The sequence below is a fragment of the Delphinus delphis genome, chromosome 12 (assembly GCF_949987515.2).
Source record: "Delphinus delphis chromosome 12, mDelDel1.2, whole genome shotgun sequence".
NCBI classification, from domain to species: Eukaryota; Metazoa; Chordata; class Mammalia; order Artiodactyla; family Delphinidae; genus Delphinus; species Delphinus delphis.
In genome coordinates this window covers 51,388,025-51,403,888 of record NC_082694.2, presented here as the reverse complement: position 1 = coordinate 51,403,888, position 15,864 = coordinate 51,388,025, and the positions used below count along the sequence as shown (strand labels likewise).

General features: G+C 45.9%; 1 pseudogene; it reads right to left on the bottom strand.

Annotated features, from left to right (window-relative positions):
• The window catches only part of LOC132435372 (archaemetzincin-2-like), a 96,026-nt pseudogene extending 83,477 nt beyond the window's left edge, over window positions 1-12,549 (bottom strand).
• Window positions 12,550-15,864: the final 3,315 nt, after the last annotated feature.

The following is a 15,864-nucleotide window of genomic DNA, read 5'->3' as shown; positions in this document are numbered from 1 at the left end:
AGGCAGCACCACATCCTCAGTGGATCAATTTATTATAGGGTCACTTAGAGGGTGGGGTCGGGTGGATGACAGTACAGAAGCATTCGCAGCTGCACTCCGCACTGCCGAGGGGCCATGGGGACAATTTTATGGTTAAGTTAGGGTATGGGGGTACAGGCTTGGAAACAGGATGTGCATTCCTAAGTCAAGATTTATGAATGGGTAACCAACCTCATGAGTACCGGCAATACATCAGCAAAGGTCTTCATTATTGTTTGGGGACAAAAAGAGCATAGAGGCCACATGGTCCTAATCGTTAAACAGTATCTATTAACTACAAAGCCCTTGGCACAGAGAAGTGATTTACTGTACAGTCCTGAGCAGAGTCAGCAGAAGGACAGGACGAGCCATCCAGGCCCCAGATAGCGTCAGTTATGCTAACAGACACACAAGGGCTTCTTGGCCCAATATGTCCTTCTACCTTCAGGTGCAGGGACTGCACCTTTCATATGAGAGAGGTATTTCCTACTTCCAGGGAGACAGAGAGGAGGGTTAGTGTTTTTTGTTTTTCCTTCTTTTTTTGGCTGTGTTGGGTCTTCATTACTGTGTATGGGCTTTCCCTAGTTGTGGCCAGCAGGGGCTACTCCTCACTGCGGTGCGCAGGCTTCTCATTGCAGTGGCTTCTTTTTGTTGCGGAGCACAGGCTCTAGGTGCGCGGGCTTCAGTAGTTGTGGCACGTGGGCTCAGTAGTTGTGGCTTGTGGGCTCTAGAGCGCAGGCTCAGTAGTTGTGGCACACGGGCTTAGTTGCTCTGCGGCATGTGGGATCTTCCCGGACCAGGGCTCGAACCCGTGTTCCCTGCATTGGCAGGCGGATTCTTAACCACTGCGCCACCAGGGAAGTCCCTGTTCTTCTTGTATCGGCTGTTTCTTAAACAACTTTAATGCAGAATAATCAATATGCCACTGAGGCATATTTTGGGGTGGCCTGCCCTGGGCCCCAATAGAACCAAAGCTTTCCCTGTCATCTCCCAGGGAGCCACGGGGACTGGAAGAGCCTGCAGCATCCTCCTGCTCTCAGCTTCCCCATGGTTTCTCGGCCCCTCAGTGACCTCACATTGTACGTGACTTTGACTTAACCATAGACTGTGAAGGGGAAAATTCCAAGGAAGAGGCATGTGCTGGGTGATCACCTTGAACTCTTCCTTCTGCAGTGGGAGCCCTTTATCCACAGGCAGATTCTCTGTCTAGGGCAGGTAATCTGGATCAGGTCCTATGCCTGCTCCAGGCTGGCCATCTCTGATGTGTATTTTGAGGGCATTGGGAAACTCACAGATTTTCCACCTCCCTGCTCCAGAAATACTACTATCAGAGCCTCTTTTGTGTTAAGCCGTCTCCAGGCAAGGCCTCGGTGCTGGGGAGGAGGAGGGATAGAAGACAGGACTCAGGCCCAGCTCCCTAGGTACCTATTCCCTGAAGAACTGTAATAAAAGGCAGTTTGTGATAAGTCACAGAAGAGAATCTCACGCTACAAATGTGTTTGTGTAGGGAGGTGAGTTGACAGATGTTCAGGCTGGGGTGAGCGCCATCTGAACTGTAGTCTAAGAGCTGTGACCACTGGGCTGGGAAGGTCAGATAAGTCGAGTTCCTGGAAGAAGTTGAACTAGAGCTCGCAGGTCCATGATGGGGCAGACTTGAGTATGCTTAGGAAGAAAGGGGGCCACTGAAGAGGGGAAATAATCCCAAAGGTGTTTGTTTTTGTTTTTGCGGTACGCGGGCCTCCCACTCCTGTGGCCTCTCCCGTTGCGGAGCACAGGCTCCGGACGCGCAGGCTCAGCGGCCATGGCTCACGGGCCCAGCTGCTCCGCGGCATGTGGGATCTTCCAGACCGGGGCACGAACCCGTGTCCCCTGCATCGGCAGGCGGACTCTCAACCACTGCGCCACCAAGGAAGCCCCCCAAAGGTGTTTAAGACCCAGCTTCAAAACTTCGAGTCTTCCCAGTGACTCAAAATAAGATTTAAAGAATTAAAAACAAGATACATTCAACTATAAAATGAACATGTACCAAAGATTTTATTGAACTCTTTAATTAATGAGGGAAGAAGTAAGATGGTAAGGCTGATTAAAAGAACATTGCAGGGGTCTGGGTGAGTGAGTTAGAGAGAGGAGGGGGAAATAGGTGTAAAGGGGCAAGATGAGGGATTCTTATGGTGATGGAATTGTTCTGCATCTTGACCATGTCAGCATCAGTATCCTGATTTGTGACAGGGTTCTGTAGTTTTGCAAGAAGAAGAGAGAAAATTTTTCCTCTCTCCCTCTTAGGTTCAATCCTTGGGGCCTGTGAGTTAAACTAACAAACGACAGATTAGGAAGAAAAAAGACATGTTTATTCATGTATGTATGTGGGAGTTCACAGAAAAATGTGACTCAAAGTGGCAGTTAGAATTTGGGGCTTATGTACCATCTTAATAGGCAAGAGTATGGGGAGAAAGGGTACTGATGGGAAAATAAATGACTTTTAGGAAAGATAAATAGGCCCTCAAGAGAATAGATGGGAGATATGATAGTTTTGTGACAATGTGTGTTTAGGTGATTTCTTATCCTGGTGATATCTGGTGACAGGAACCAATCTTCCCTGGTCATAAAACTTACAGAGGAGGGGATTTACGACAATTGAATTCTTTTGAGGGACTCGGCTTTTAGGCAAATAAGGGGAGTTCAGAGGGAAAAAAAACCTCTTCACAGTGATATATTCTGGATCCCTTCACAGACATCCTCTTGAACCTGTTTACAGTTAAATATAGTCAGCCCTCTGTATCTGAGTGTTCCACATCCGCAGATTCAACAAACCACAGACCAAAATATTTGGAAAAAAAATTCCAGAAAGTTCCAAAAGGCAAGACTCGAATTTGCCACTCACTGGCAGCTATTTCCATAGCATTTACATTGTACTAGGTATTATAAGTAATCTGGAGATGATTTAAAGAATATGGGAGGATATGCGTAAGTTATATGCAAATACTACACCATTTTATATAAAGAAATTGAGCATCTGAGGATTTTCGTATCCTTGGGGGTCCTGGAACCAGTCTCCCACCAATACAGAGGGACGACTGTATCTACACCCAGTATATACACACACACTTGGATTCCCTGTAATTCCAGCCTCCAGGACTGCCCACCTCCTCTCTTTGCCTAGTTATTATACGGCTACCCCTGGCCACAAAGGTGTCCAACACTCCCCTCCCACCTCCATTCACCCAACCCCTGGGTTCTCACCCTATTATCTTCACTCACAGGTAACCCTCCTCATTTGAGGTTTATCTTGAGGGGGGGCTGGAGACCAGTAGTCCTTCTCACCAAAGACACCTTGGGTGCTCAAGAAAGAAAAACAAACATTTTCGTCTTCACTTTGTCTCTCAAAAAGAAGGTAACACCAAGCCAGCAAGATATCATGCATTGCTCAGCTTCCACAGGGAAGATTATCTACACAAAAATCATTCCCTCATTCTGCCCCCTCCCTCCCACCCTCCCCCCTCCACGTTGTTTTCAGGAAAACCCAATGAGCTCTCTGTCTTGCCCCACAGGACCCTGGCATCCTCTTCCCTTCTTCCCAGACTTGCCCATGCACGGTTGACTCTACCAGACATCCATGTCCATGCCGGCACCTTAGCCTCTGGGGCAGGCTAGTCTTGAAATCGAAGAGAATCTGTTAGAGATACAATGTGTGCAGTAACCACTGCCTCTATTTTCATTAGAACACTCTTAATCAGGAGTGAGGACGCTGTCCCTGTGGACAGCTTTTCTGAATAAGCATACCGTCTCCATCTTGTTTCTGAGATTAAAACTGCCTTTTTATTGGAAAAAGGGTGATTCCAGGAAAGGCTTTCTTCCTCCAGCACCACTGATACCCAAAAGGTCCCAGTTACCCCACATCTGACTCCCCTAGACTTTGGAAGGAGGAGAGGGCTCAAGGGAAGGAAAAGTGGACAGTTGGGCGGGGGGGAATATGATAGGTCACATGGTATGAACTAAGTATAGTAACTGCGGGAAACTTAGCGAGGCCTGTGTGTTAGGATTCTTCTCAGCAACGCTTTGTCTTTGGTGATAAGGATGCTCCTTTACTGCAGTACAGGGAGTGCACCCTCACCTGAGTGTTTATGATCTGTTTCAGGGCAGAAGGGTGCTTGCGCTATTTCCTTCAACTCCTTCAGCTTAAAATATCCAACGTGCCAGGGTGTCATATTTTAGGATAGCATGTCCTGTTCTGTTTTTGTTTTCTCATTAAACTTTGTTTTGATGGACTCAAAATTCTGTGACAGATTTTTGGTCAAGTTATTTCCATTAAAAAGTACTGATATTAAAACTAATAACTTAAAACTGCAACACACACCCCCCAGAAAAATGACCCACAAAACATTCTCCTTTCCTTCTGAAGTTTCTAGAAAACACTGTTATCATAACCAGTCTTTTACTATTAAACTGTAATGGCAATTGAGACAAACACTTTTGAGACCTTTCTTCCACCACTGATTAAGCCTGGGACAGCAGGTTTGGGGATAGTATTAATTTAGCCTTCTGAGCTTTCTGGGCAGGCTTGGGGATAGGTTCAGAGGGGGACACATATGAAACTTATCAATTTGAACACTTTAAACAGATGCAGATTATTGTATGTCAGTTTTACCTGAGCAGAGCTCAGGTAAAAAAGGGAGGTTTGTTGTTTTTTTTTTTTATAAAAAGAAGGGTGTTTGTGGGGGAATTCCCTGGCAGTCCAGTCGTTAGGACTCTGTGCTTCCAGGGGAGCTAAGATCCTGCATGCTGCGTGGGCACAGCCAAAACAAAAGGGCGGGCAGGTTGCGTTCATTAGCCACCCTCACAGGAGCCAACCACTTTGATTATACCCTTTTAAATATTGTTCCTCAACCCCCATTATAGCTTTCTTACCTTTTGTGTTAAATATTTTTACTTTTATGAATATAGTAGACGGTATACATTTTCTCTTTCCATTTTTATTTGACATAATAAAATTTGCCAAATTTACTGAGAAAGTATAATTTTCTTTTTTAAAAAAATAAATTTATTTATATATTTTTGGCTGCATTGGGTCTTTGTTGCTGCACGCAGGCTTGTTGCGGTGCGCAGGCTTCTCATTGCGGTGGCTTCTCTTGTTGCAGAGCACAGGCTCTAAGTGTGCGGGCTTCAGTAGTTGTGGCGCTCGGGCTCAGTAGTTGTGGCTTATGGGCTCTAGAGCACAGGCTCAGTAGTTGTGGCACACGGGCTTAGTTGCTCCGCGGCATGTGGGATCTTCCCAGACCAGGGATCGAACCCGTGTCCCCTGCATTGGCAGGCAGATTCTTTTATTATTATTATTATTATTTTTTTTTTTTGCGATACGCGGGCCTCTCACTGTTGTGGCCTCTCCCGTTGCGGAGCACAGGCTCCGGACGCGCAGGCTCAGCGGCCATGGCTCACGGGCCCAGCCGCTCCGCGGCATGTGGGATCTTCCCGGACCGGGGCACGAACCCACGTCCCCTGCATCGGCAGGCGGACTCTCAACCACTGCGCCACCAGGAAAGCCCCAGCTGAGTGTTTTCAAGAAGCTGCTTTCTAGTCTTCATCTTGAGCTGAAATCTCCAGCCCGACTTTATCGTTCTAAGCTCATACTGGCTTGGACCCCAGTTTAAGGGATTTACTGGCAAAATTCTAGAGAAATGGGATCCCAGAGGCTGGGGATGGGATAAGATTTTGGGAGTTAGTGGGGAAAAGGGTCCAGAAAGGAAGGTGGGATTTGGGGCATTGTAATTCTGTAGAGGTCCAGACTAAAAGTCCAAGACTGCTTAATCAAGATCCTTAGGAGGTCAGGGGAAATGTTTTACTGAAGCAGAAGCATGGAGCTTTCAAAGCAACCAGTTGGGCTTAGGGAATTTAAAAGTAAAGCATTTCATTTGTCCTTCCTAGATAACTGAGGCTAGGGAATAAAAAGTCATAGCACCCCTTCCTCTGCCTTCAAGATTTTATAGATCCAGGTGGGTGGTACTAATGGTGTAGTCTCCTGGATCAATATTTCATCCCTCTCAGATGGCACAGCTGCAGGTACCTGGGGCCTTCTGAAGATAATGCTTCCATCCATAAGAGTGGCTCACAGTGGGATTTCAGACACTACATCAGGCCAGTGGTACTGATATTACTGGATAGGACAGCGAATAGCCTACCGCTATTTTTACGCTGTCCAATATTTCAGCCGCTCACCACGTGTCTACTGAGCACGGCTAGTGCTAGCGGCTAGTCCAAAATGGGTTGTGCCCTACATGTAAAATACACATCAGATTTTAAAGACTTACTGAGAAAAAAAAGCTTGTTAAATAGCTCATCAATGTTTTTATATTGATCACATGTTGAAATGATATTTTAGATATATTGAGTTTAAAATGTTATTAAGAATAAACTCCCTTGTTTCTTTTTACTTTTTAAAAAGTGTCTACCAGAAAATTTAAAAATATACCTGTGGCTTGTGTCACATGTCTACTGGACAGTGCTGACCTACTCTGTCATTCGCCTTCCCACACAATTCCAGAGAGGCGGCAACTCCCTAGGCTGTCATCACTCCCACCTCTCTTGACAGGAGTTTGCTTTTGAATGGCAACTCCTTTCTTCTGGTGCTCATTCATGGGATAGATGTCTCTTATCCCCAGGTAGTAGTTACTCTATTCACGGTCCCTGAAATCAGTGAAGCGGGGCCACCGTACAGGACTGGGGAATTAGGAGACTTGCAATTTAGTCCCAGTGTTGCCACTGTTGGGTAGAAGAGTATGCCACCCCAAAATATGCTACTTCGGCATAAAGATTGTTTGAGCTCAAGGCAATTGAGAAGAAGCAGATACAAGAAAAACTCTGCCCTCCCACTGTTTGCCTAAAACCAGGACATAAATCTGTAGAGATGTCCTCCTCCCTTCTCTACTAGGAAGAATGGAAGTTAATCACGGGGGATGACTCTAGACCTTTATCATCCCAGAGGTGGCACCAGAGGAACTGACATGATAAATTTCACTAACTAGCCCTTATCTTCTATTAGTTCCCACATATATTTACCTTCCCCAAATTTGCCATGCCTAGAAATTCAAAAAGTCTTTTTTTCTCTGTCTTGTCACGCCTCTGTAAATTTATTATTCTTTGGTTAAGATGCAACATAAGCCCGGTTCTAGCCACCCCTTTGAGTTACTCATCACTGAGGTTTCTCTCGAGTGATGTGTTAATAAACTGCTCATTTCCTCTTGTGAATCTATCTTTTGTCAGTCTAATTTACAAAGCCGCAGCCAATGAACCTACTAAGATGGGTAGAGGAAGAGGAGAATATTTCCTCCCTGACATCACTGACTTCCTGTGGGACCAGGGCAACTCCCTTAACCTCCATGGACCCTCCCTTCCTCACTTTCTGAATGACACAGCCTGAGTGAGATCAACACAAAAATCCCTTCCAGGGCTTCCCTGGTGGCGCAGTGGTTGAGAGTCCGCCTGCCGACGGAGGGGACGCGGGTTTGTGCCCCGGTCCGGGAAGATCCCACGTGCCGCGGAGCGGCTGGGCCCGTGAGCCATGGCCGCTGAGCCTGGGCGTCCGGAGCCTGTGCTCCGCAACGGGAGAGGCCGCAGCAGTGAGAGGCCCGCGTACCGCAAAAATAGAAAAAAAAAAAAAAAAAAAAAATCCCTTCCAGGTCTATCTGCTTGAGGATGTAGGAAGATAAAGGGGCTTTTATTATATTGTTATTGTTATTTGGTGACCTTGTAGCTTTTGTTTAGAAAAGCAACCACAGCAGGTGCGCCAGGCCTGACCCTCTCGCCCTGGTCCAGAATTGTGACTTCTAACCTTGCTGCATTTCATCCAGGAGAAGTATTGATAGTTCCTGCCACCATGTCTTTGTCTACATTATTCCTTCTCTATCAACATTAATTCACCCAGCTTATATTGAGTGCCTCCTATGTGCCAGGTACTGGGACACAAAGATGAGGACACTCGGGTCTGCTTGAGCACTCATCTTTCCATGGGATGTGACCCATTCATCCACAGACAACTGTAATCCAAAGTGGATAATTTAGTGAGTGATCTGCGCTTGGGTAATAGGGCAGAGAAACAAAGCATGGGCTCGGGGGTGGGAAAGTTTCCTGGAGGAAGGACCGCCTGTGCTGGGTCTTGTGGGGTAGGTGGGAATCTGCCAGCTGAAGCGATGTGGGAGAAAGAAGGCATTCCAGGCGGTGGTAACAGCTTGAGCAAACACAGAGAAGCAAGGCGCAGCTTGGCGTGGGATGGAATTACAAATCGGCTAGTCGTTGGAGCTTAAAACTCAGTAGTGGGAGAGGAAGCTGGAGAGGTGGGTGGGAGGCTGCACCCCAGGGCTGCACTAAGAATTCCTTAGGGCATCTAGGTCCCTTTCCTCTTCATTTTCTTGGCTTCCTCCCTTCCGTTTTCCTGGTTTAGGAAAGGTGCTAATTCCTCTTTGGAGCCTCTTTTGGACTCCAGCTTCTGTCCTCCTGCCAAATCCCACCCATACCCCCCTAATGTCATCAGGGGTGATTCACCTGTAGGTTCTGGAATGCTGGCCGCTTCCAAAATGAGCCAGGAAATGAGTTCTGAGTGGCTGGGAACAGTCCCCTGCTTTGAGATTTGGAGCAGGGGGCAACCATGCTGTTCTGGTAGCTCCATTCACCGTTGCTTCCTTTGGACTTGTAAGTTATTCTAGCAAACCCCAGCTTCTCTGCAGTGAAATGTTCCAAATAATTAGTATTTTTGCAGGAATTACCTTTTTAAAATATATGTGCCTTAAAAGATTGGTTACCGTGCAAGTGTTTTTGACTGCCTTTTGTAGCCCACTTTCTCCCCCAGTAGGACCCATGTATAATTTTAGGTAAAAGTAGAAAGGAAATTATGATTCTATAATCATAGTCTAGTTTTAGCAATACAGCTCCTTCAGAGAATCTCAACCTCTCTGAAGCCCTCCTGGGCGCAAAGAGCTCAGACATTGAATTCCGGCAGGATTTGGGCAGGATCCTCACAGAATCTGGCAGGTGACTGTCTCAGGCCTGAGACATGTTCCACTGCTTGGAAAAGTGGAGCTGTGGACAGATCTGCTGATGTTGAAAGTGTAAGACAGGGGGGGGTGCAACTACCATAATCACTCAGACGTTATTAGTCCACGATTATTCCATTTTCTGTGCCGGCTGCCAAGGCCTCAATATGTCCAGAAACCACAAAACCATCAATATTCACAGAAACAGGTTGGTGGCCCCCACCCCCCTCGGTGGTTTCCCATGATGGCAAAGGAAATGACCTGACAGTCATTCTCAATGACCATAGATTGACCTTCAGTTTCCTTGTTATATTACCATTATTATTTCCTTTGCTTAAGAGAAGGGAAAAGCACCTATTACGTACAGTGGGTCCTCAGTATTTGTGGGTTCCACATCCATGGAGCCAACCAACTGGGGACCAAAAATATTCAAGGAAAAAAAATTCCAGAAAGCTCCAAAAAGCAAAACTTGAATTTGCTGTGTGCCAGCAGCTATTCACTTAACATTTATATTGTATTAGGTATTCTAAGTAATCAAGAGATGATTTGAAGTATAAGGGAGGGTCTGGGTTAAGTCCTGTAGGGGAGGAAAATAACTTTTTCTCTACCCTCCTAGGTTCTGTAGCTAAAGCCCTGGAAATCAAACTGACAAAAGACAATTTAACAAGAGAAAAACAGAGTTTAGTAATGCATGCAGCATGAATATACATGGGAGAAACTCAGGGATGAGTAACTCAAAGGGATGGTTAGAACTTGGTTAGAACTTTGAATTCCCTGGTGGTCCAGTGGTTAGGACTCAGTGCTTTCACTGCTAGGGCCTGGGTTCGATCCCTGGTCAGGGAACTAAGATCCTACAAGCTCCATGGCGGGACCGAAAAGAAAGGAAAAAACAAAAAAGAACTTGGAGCTTATCTGGCATCTTAACAAAGAACAACAAATCTGTAGAGAAGGGATAAGACGAAAGAAAAGGCGTTTAGGCTTTTCAGGGCGGCAAACTGTGGGAAGGTAAATATATCAGAGGAAACTAACAGAAGACGAGTGTATTTTATTTAGTAAGGTTTGGTTTCGTAGATTCCTCTTGATGCCGTGTCTGGCCTGAGTCTAGAGTTGTCTCTGGTGATTGAGTCCAATATGGGTCCTCCTCTTCCTGGCATGGAAGAGGGAGACAACTTTACAAATGAAAATTAATATCCTGCTTTTAGCCCGGTGGGGGAAGGCAGATGGCTTTTTTTTCTGCATCTGCTGCTTTGTAATTGCCTCCAGCACAAAATGATCCTTATGCCAAAGTGGCATGTTTTGGGTGGCGTATTCTGGTCCCCTTCATTGCTGACTCCACCAGCTAAGTGACCTTCATCAGTTTACCCAGCCTCTTGAAGCCTCGAAGAGGCTTATAAAATGTGTTCAATAAGAGAGTATTTTCTTCTTCACAGAGCTGTGATGAGGATTAAATGGAATATAGCACATAAACTCTTTTTTTAATGTGCAAGTATTTATTTTAAGTAGTCCTAATTGAAGGTTCTTATTTTGGGAGAACAGCAAGGCATTTTATTCACTTTTTCCATTCTTTTTTTTTCTTTTTTTATGAAGTATACAGCAAAGTATTCAGTTGTGTGTGTGTGTGTGTGTGTGTGTGTGTGTGTGTGTGTGTGTGTGTATATATTCTTTTTCAGATTCTTTTCCATTATAGCTTATCACAAGAACACTCTTTCCATTCTTTAAAGGCTTCCACTGGTTTTGGCAAATTCACATTTTTTTTTGGCTGCATTGCTCGGCTTGGAGGATCTTAGTTCCCTGATGAGGGACTGAACCCTGGGCCCTCAGCTGTGGAGTCCTAACCACTGGACCGCCAGGGAATTCCCAGCAAATTCCCATTATCCTCATGACTAAGTTTCAGAGTAATTCCTGGTGTGTCAGCAGATTCATCATCAATCCACTTTGTATCTTTTTGTATTATTGAAGCAAATAGCACTCTGCAACTTGCATAAACAGGGCAAAGGTTGAGGAGGCTCTGGCCAGCTTCTTCCAAGTGGTTGGAGCCTTGCATTAGGCTGGTCAAAGTCCAAATATGTGTCCAGTCTCATGGGTTAAAGTCTTATAGGACTGAAGCCACAAAATGCCACTTCAGAAGTGTAATAGTTATCAAAAACCGAAAAGCCACTTGGAAGATATTTTCTGTAGCGCTTCTTCACTTTGCCTTCGCAGAGTGAGATATAAAATCGCTGCCACACCTGGCAAAGCTGAATATCCCCACACCATCTGTCAAAGAGGCCTGTCCAGGGGCTTCCCTGGTGGCGCAGTGGTTAAGAATCCGCCTGCCAAGGCAGGAGACACGAGTCCGAGCCCTGGTCTGGAAAGTTCCCACATGCTGCGAAGCAGCTAGGCCTGCGAGCCACAACTACTGAGCCCACGCACCACAACTACCGAAGCCCGCATGCCTAGAGCCCATGCTTCACAACAAGAGAAGCCACCGCAATGAGAAACCCGCGCACCGCAATGAAGAGTAGCCCCCGCTGGCCACAACTAGAGAAAGCCCATGCACAGCAACAAAGACCCAACACAACCAAAAATAAAATAAAATAAATACATTTAAAAGAAAAAAAAGCAGCCTGTCCAAAGACAAAATTCCAGGAGTCTCTTGGGTAAAAATCAATCAATTGTTACCTCCACAGCACAGAAGGCATCTTCAGGTCCCTTCTCTTTTAAGAACTTCAGGATGTGTCCTGCATGACTTGTAGGTTTTGTGTGTTCTTATTGACTCTAAAGGAACACCTCATTTCAGAGATAGGAACTGGTTCTAGGAGCTTTACTGTCAAGCCGTAGAAAAATGCTTTACTGGGCTTCCCTGGTGGCGCAGTGGTTGAAAGTCCGCCTGCCGACGCAGGGGACACGGGTTCGTGCCCCGGTCAGGGAAGATCCCACATGCCGCAGAGTGGCTGGGCCCGTGAGCCATGGCCGCTGAGCCTGTGCGTCCGGAGCCTGTGCTCCTCAGCGGGAGAGGCCACGGCAGTGAGAGGCCCACGTACCGCAAAAAAAAAAAAAAAAAGAAAAATGCTTTACAGTAGCCCTTGAGCTATTTAATATATTCTTCACTGATAATTCCGGTGTTTCCTAGAGATCCAATGCACTGTAAATAAATACTGCATTTCTCAGGAGATGGTATCTTTCTGTAAGGGTCACTGGAAAAACTCTTGAAAGTCTTGGGGAGCCTCAGGATGGGAGGTGATCCAATCTGATTGCAAATGCAAAGTAATGGGTCCAAAGAGATCACTGTCTGGCGAGAAGTCTTCTTGCATCAAATGCTGTTACACCAGCATCTAACTTCTACTACTGTGACACAAGTGCTGGGTTCTTTGAGATGAGAGCTGTTTTTAGTGTCTGTTCAGAGTGCTGTACTGTTTGCCTCTTTAGGGAGGAAGGCTCACACTGAAGTTTTTACCTTTCAAGGACAGGCATGTCTGGGCCTGGTTGGAAAACAATTGTGTGGGGTGTCTTCACCTCTCACCCTCGGCATCAACCACAGCCTGTCTCCCGTGGCAGCCCCCGAGCCTGTGCACATAAACTCTTAGAACAGAGCCTAACATAGTTTGTTATTCTGAGGGGAAGGATGGTGCAGAAGGTAAGAGCATGGACTTTGGAGCCATGTTGCCTGGCCTTGAATCTCAGCTCTGTCACTGTGTGATCTTGGGTATATTACTTAACCTCTCTGGTCCTCAGTTTCTTCACTTATAAAGTAGAAAGTATACTTCATAGGGTGTTAAGTTATTTTTAGAAATGAATGTATGTAAAGCACTTCAAACGGGACCAGGAGTACAGGACACTTTGTGTAAGTTTTAGCCACTCGCGTTATCCTGGGCTCAGGGAAGGGAAAGTAAGCCAGCAGCAGTGACAGGTTGACAGATTTTCTCTGGCTGAAATCAGTGGTTAGGATGAAGCCCCCTGCTGTGAGTCAGGATCCCTAAATGTATTCCCACCCACTGTGCAGGATGACCTTGAGCCGTCCCTCTATCTCCCTGGTCTCGTTTCCCCTTCTGTAAAGTGTGACGGCTGGATGTGGAGGTCTCAGAGGTGCGGCCCTCGCATTCAGTGAGTGGGACAGTAGCAGAGGCATGGACTAAAATGACAAAGCAGACATCCAGGGTGATCTCTTGGAGCACCTGAAAGGTGGACCAGTGAGCAGGAATACTGCTGGCCTGGGGGCAGCCACCCATTCACACTGCAGGGGAAGGTTGGGTGCTCAGGTGAGGGACCTAATTTCTGCTTGGATTGGAAGAAATGAGAAACCGCCTCCTCTCCCATCACCTGCCCACCCCAAACTCCTTGCCAGCATGCAGCAGTGTGGCACCGACCACTTCTTCTTGATCTAACACTCTAGTTTACTGCAGAAGTATAAAATATTCATGCTGAGAAAGGCCTGGGAAGCTTCAGGAAATGCTTCCCAAGGCTTATCTGTGCCAGGGGCTGGAATTCAGGGAGAAAATGAACTGCCTCTCCCTCCTGGGAGCGATGCTGGGAGGAGCAGGACACGGCTCTCAGAGGACTTGATGCCTCCAGAGGGCAGTGATCGGTGGTTCTCCAAAGGAGGGGCTTGGGGAAACCCGGCGGAGGGTCACAGAGAGAGGCTGTGGCCCCTGGGAGAGGGGTCTTCTGAGCCCACATATCCATGCTGACCCCGAGGATCCAGGAGATGAGAGGGAGGTCTCGGCTGCCTCTGAAGGGATTAACCTGCCAGCTGAACGAGGAGGAGGCGAGGATTAAGGGTCGGGGCTCACCAGCTTTCTTTGCTGGTGACTCCTCTGGGGACGGGTCTTGGGCCAGGCCTTCCTAGGAGCAACCCTGTGGAATGGAATCTAGTTCATGACTTTTACAACATGCCAAGGACAGGGCCAGGTGCTGGATATAAAACGCAAACGAAAATGCAGCCCCTGCCCTTTCCTCCGTTGAAAACATGGACCCAGACTATTGAAATACAGATTAGCTCAGTGGTGAAAGACAAACCACACCAAACTAAAACATCCAGCTAGGGAGGAACATCCACGTGGAGGAACGCCAAGCAACTGTTGGAAAAAGCACTGGACACAACAGTTTGTAGAGCAGAGTCCCATCATGTAAAACCAAAAAAATATGCATGTGGTGTGTGTGTGTGTGTGTGTGTGCGCACATGCACATACTTGCCTATGCATACAATATTTCTTGGAAAAATACTCAAGAAAATTCAAATGTCTATCTCTGGGATGGCATTAGGCTGGTGAGGGAAGAGGAGGAGTATTACTTTTCACTTGTACCCTTTTTCATTGCTTGGATATTTTAATTATATACATCTTATCTTAGTCTGTTTGAGCTGCGATAAGAGAACACCCTAGACTGGATGGCTTATAAACAACAGAAATTTATTTCCCACCATTCTGGAGGCCGGAAGTCCAAGATGAAGGCACCAGCAGATTTGGCGTCTGCTGAAAGCCTGCTTCCTGGTTCATAAATGACTGTCTTCTCGGTGTGCCTTCACACGGCAGAAGGGGGAAGGCGGCCCCCTGTGATCTCTTTTATTAAGGGCACTAATCCCATTCATGAAGGCTCCACCCTCATGACATAATTACCTCCTAAAGACCTCACCTCCTAATGCCATCACACTGGAGGTTAGGATTTCTACATGGGAATTTTGAGGGGACACATTCAGTCTATAACACATGTATTACTTTAATAATTTAAAAATAGTTTAAAAAGTTAAAGGAATGTAAAATACAATCACAGAAATATACAGAGAGCACATTTTGGGGGTGCAGAAGTGGGATGTAGAGGAAGTACGAAGCTTTAGAAGAATTTTTCTATGAAATTGAAGGGGTTGGGTGAGAGCTTAAGGTGATGTTGAAGAGGTCGGGCAGGCAATGAAGTTTTAAGAAGTCAGGGGAAGGGAGATGGAATAGGTAACCAACCCCATCAAGTAAAAGAATTCTTGAAGGCCCCTAAAGCCACAACTGAATGAGGGCAGCAGATATTTGTAGAAGCATCAATATGCTGGGTTACAGTTAGAGTCATAGGTAAGGACCTGGAATGCTAGGGCTTTTCCCTTTAATCCTTACAACAGCCCTTAGAGATAGGTAGCACTTTTTTTTTTTTTTTTTAACAGATGAGAAAACTGAGGCACAGATGAGTAATTTGCTGGTGGGAGGTAAAACTGAGTACCCCACTCAAATATGACTTCAAAACACGTGCTTTTCCCAAAAAGCTCTACAGAGATGCATTGGAACCCTTCCTCTGACCATGTATATGCACAAATCCCCAATAAACAGTGACCTGGCCTCTGCTTCACCACCAGCACTACATGTTCAGGCAGAAGTTCTGATGCACAGAGAATTCTTCCTAATATCTCTTCTGACACCTGTGCTGCTGTCCTTTCCTTTCTTGCCTTAGTTCTACCTTCTGAAGCAGCTGCCCTTCAGTATGAAAGATACCCATTGTAACCTGCCTGTATCTTCTCCAGAAAAATATCTCTACTTCTTTAAAATTTTGATAATTATTTTATATATTATTTTAATTTTCGAATGCTTCATCATCCTGGTCTGTCGTACACAGTGTTCAACATACAACAAAATATTATTAGACATTCAAAGAAGGAAAATGTGAACCATAATTCAGAGAAAAATCAGTCAATAGAAATAAACCTCGAGGTGACAGAGATGATGGAATGATTAAATGTACAAACCAAGGGTCCAATCAGGAGACAGAAAGCACAGAGTCATTTGAACAGAAAATGTTTCATGTAAAGAATTATTAACTATAACAGGAGAGTAACTATAAAGGAAGAAACGTTGGGTAGCACTCTAAAGAA